This window comes from Chaetura pelagica, unplaced genomic scaffold (assembly GCF_000747805.2).
Source record: "Chaetura pelagica isolate M959 unplaced genomic scaffold, ChaPel_1.0 scaffold329, whole genome shotgun sequence".
Lineage (NCBI taxonomy): Eukaryota > Metazoa > Chordata > Aves > Apodiformes > Apodidae > Chaetura > Chaetura pelagica.
Window position 1 is genome coordinate 50987 of NW_009954609.1, and position 3794 is coordinate 54780.

The following is a 3794-nucleotide window of genomic DNA, read 5'->3' on the forward strand; positions in this document are numbered from 1 at the left end:
CCTACCTGGGCCCCATGCCCCTTCCCGGCTCCATGTCCCTTCCCTGCTCCATGTCCCTTTCCTGCTCCATGTCCCTTTCCTGCTCCATGTCCCTTCCCTGCTCCGTGTCCCTTCCCTGCTCCATGTCCCTTCCCTGCTCCATGTCCCTATTCCTGCTCCATGTCCCTTTTCCCTGCTCCATGTCCCTTCCCTGCTCCGCAATAAACTTGTGGGAAGCCTGACTGCCGAGTGCCTTGAGAACAGGAAGGTGTTTTCCTGAACTCCTCAGGTTTAGCACCAAAACCTGCCGAGCCGGGTGCTACAAGCTGAGCCCCAGGAATCCCGGCTTGTGACACCTGCCTGGGGTGGGCAGCGTGTGGTGACCCCTCCGGATTTCCTGTGCCCTGGGTTCCATCAGCAGGACATCTGCTCCCCATCTGCTCCCCAAGGCCAATCATTCCTACTGCTAACGCCACAAAGTGATTTCCTTAAGGATTTTTTCCCCCCAGCAGCTGCTGTTTTTGCACAGCCCGACCTGCACCACGTTGGGCATCTCAGATCATCTTTTAACCCCGGTTACTGGGGGGGATGTTCCAAGTTCACTTTCTAATCATTTGCTTGTGAGTGGTTTGGTTTTGCTGCTTTTTTGTTTGGTTGGGTTTTTTTGGTTTTATGTTTTGGGGTTTTTTTTCACTAAAATAAAACCTGTCAAAGTGCAAAGCAGAGGAGGAGGCTTGAAAAAAAATATAAAAGCAGGACATAAAAGGCAGGAGGGGAGGGGGAAGAGCCTGCAGCTGCTCTAGGTCATGTTGATTGGTTGCAGGTTCCTGCCAGCTGGGCTGGCTTTGAGAGGGAAGGGATCTATGGATTTGGTGTGGATGGGAACTGTGTGTCCTGCAGATGCTGCTCCTGAACCCATTTCTGCCCGAGCAGGAACAGTGGCCTAAAAGGGTGGGAAATCTTCCTGCTTTTGCAAAACCACTTCAGCTCTTGGGTTTTGGGAACCAGCAAAGTGGGAGTGATTTTACACCCTCTCCCGGGGGATGTTCCCCAGGTCTTAGCATGGAATGTCAAGCACATCCTCACCTAAAGCCTGGTTGTTTTCTTCCTCTGGAGGCTAAAATAGTTACTGAGGGGGAAAGGGAGTATTTTCTAAAAGAGAAGGAAACTCCCTGAAAGATCAATGGACTCTTCTGTGTGGTAACCTGAACCTGCCAGTGCCTCCCCACCCAAACAAATCAGCTCCTCAAAAACAGAGCACTTGAAAATGTGGAAAAAGTGATGCCCAGCGAGGTTTGTCCTCCTTGCTGTAGCAAATCCCATGTATCCAGGCTGGGAAAACACAGTTCCAAGGCTGGCAAGGCTCTGCAGTTCCCTGAGTTTGCACTGATGGAAGGAATAAGATGTTCCCTTCCCTCTTGTTCCCAGACAGGCACGTAGCAAAAGTGAGAGGAGGAACATTTTCCCCTCCTTGACATGTGGGAGGACAGCAGGGGCTGGCTCAGCTCACCCTGGGACTGGGGCAGCTGGATGAAAAGTTGTGAAGGTGAAGGAAACCAGCAAAGGAACTGGGCAGAGGCCTGAAAAAATGGGAAGGGAACGGATGAGTGGAAGTCCTGGAAAAGATATTCCTGCCCTGGGCATGGGAAACCTCTCTGCAAAGACCTGGGTGGGAGGTTGGGTGTGGAAAGCCCATTTTCCTGAGCTCTGGGATCTGTGTGGAGATCTCTGGGATCTGTGTGGGGACCTCTGGGATCTGCGTGGGGACCTCTGGGATCTGTGGGGGGGATCTCTGGGATCTGCGTGGGGGATCTCTGGGATCTGTGGGAGGATCTCTGGGATCTGCGTGGGGATCTCTGGGATCTGTGTGGGGATCTCTGGGAGCTGCGTGGAGACCTCTGGGATCTGTGTGGAGATCTCTGGGATCTGTGTGGAGACCTCTGGGATCTGGCCAGGGGTGGCACCAGGGACATGTCGAGAAAAAAATGTCGAGTTGCTCTGCGTACACGACCTGGGAGAAGTCCCTCCCTGCCTGGAGGCATCTCTGGGCTCCCCAAAGCTCCTCAGCTGGATGGTTGTGCCCCCAGCAGCAGCCCTTGGCCAGGACAGTAATTATCTGCCCGTAAATACTGATTCTTCCTTCTGTTTAAAACCAGTAAGTAAAGGGGTAAAGCCAGAAGTTTGGAAAAGGCACAGCATTCCTCCCCTGGGAGCACCGTGAGTCATCCCAGGCACCAGAAACCAGCCCAGAGCTCCCACTGCCCCCGCTGGAAGCCTGGCTGTGGCCACCTCTGCTCCAGCCACTTTTGGCCCCCATGCCTGGTCAGGAAACCACTTTGGCTGCAGATGTTTCTCTCTGCAGGCTCCAGTTGGGAAGGGGGAGCTTTGCTGAGCCAAGAGGGCCAGTGGTGAGGTGTCTGCACCATTAGTCACAGCCACCCCCTCAGAGGGCAGCTGGGGCCACGGGGGGGAAAGGGCTGGGAAAGGCAGGAGGGAGCAGGGGGGGCTGTGGAGAGGGGAGGTGGCTCCATGGAGAGGCTTTTCCATGGGGAAAGCTCAGACATTTGACCCATTTCCCTGGCTGTGGGGATAGATTGTGGGGGTTGTCCCTGGTGTCAAAGGGTGCTGGTTCACCCTGGAGCAGGGTGCCTGGCAGTGGGGCATGGGGGGCCATGGGAATGCTCTGGAGCCAGGCTGGGAGAGCTGGGGTGTTCAGCCTGGAGAAGAGAAGGCTCCAGGGAGACCTTAGAGCACCTTCCAGTGCCTGAAGGGGCTCCAGGAAAGCTAGGGAGGGGCTTGGGACAAGGGCAGGGAGGGAGAGGACAAGGGGGGGGTAAAGCCAGAAGTTTGGAAAAGGCACAGCATTCCTCCCCTGGGAGCACCGTGAGTCATCCCAGGCACCAGAAACCAGCCCAGAGCTCCCTCTGCCCCCGCTGGAAGCCTGGCTGTGGCCACCTCTGCTCCAGCCACTTTTGGCCCCCATGCCTGGTCAGGAAACCACTTTGGCTGCAGATGTTTCTCTCTGCAGGCTCCAGTTGGGAAGGGGGAGCTTTGCTGAGCCAAGAGGGCCAGTGGTGAGGTGTCTGCACCATTAGTCACAGCCACCCCCTCAGAGGGCAGCTGGGGCCACGGGGGGGAAAGGGCTGGGAAAGGCAGGAGGGAGCAGGGGGGGCTGTGGAGAGGGGAGGTGGCTCCATGGAGAGGCTTTTCCATGGGGAAAGCTCAGACATTTGACCCATTTCCCTGGCTGTGGGGATAGATTGTGGGGGTTGTCCCTGGTGTCAAAGGGTGCTGGTTCACCCTGGAGCAGGGTGCCTGGCAGTGGGGCATGGGGGGCCATGGGAATGCTCTGGAGCCAGGCTGGGAGAGCTGGGATCTGTATCCTGGAGGGGAGAAGGCTCCAGGGAGACCTTGGAGCAGCTTCCAGTGCCTGAAGGGGTTACAGGAAAACTGGGGAGGGACCTGGGACAGGGGCAGGGAGGGATGGGATGAGAGGGATGGATGAAAAGTGGGAGAGGGGAGATTTGGAGGAGATATTAGGAGGAAATTATTTCCTGTGGGGCTGGTGAGACCCTGGCCCAGGCTGCCCGGGGAAGCTGTGGCTGCCCCATCCCTGGCAGTGTTGAAGGGCAGGTTGGATGGGGCTTGGAGCAACCTGGGCTGGTGGGAGGTGTCCCTGCCCATGCAGGGGGTTGGGACTGGATGATCTTGAAGGTCCCTTCCAACCCAGCCCAGACCTGTGACCCTGTGGGGGGTGGAAGCATCTCCCACCACTTCATCCACCTCCAGCCACTTCATCCCCCCTCTCCTCGAGG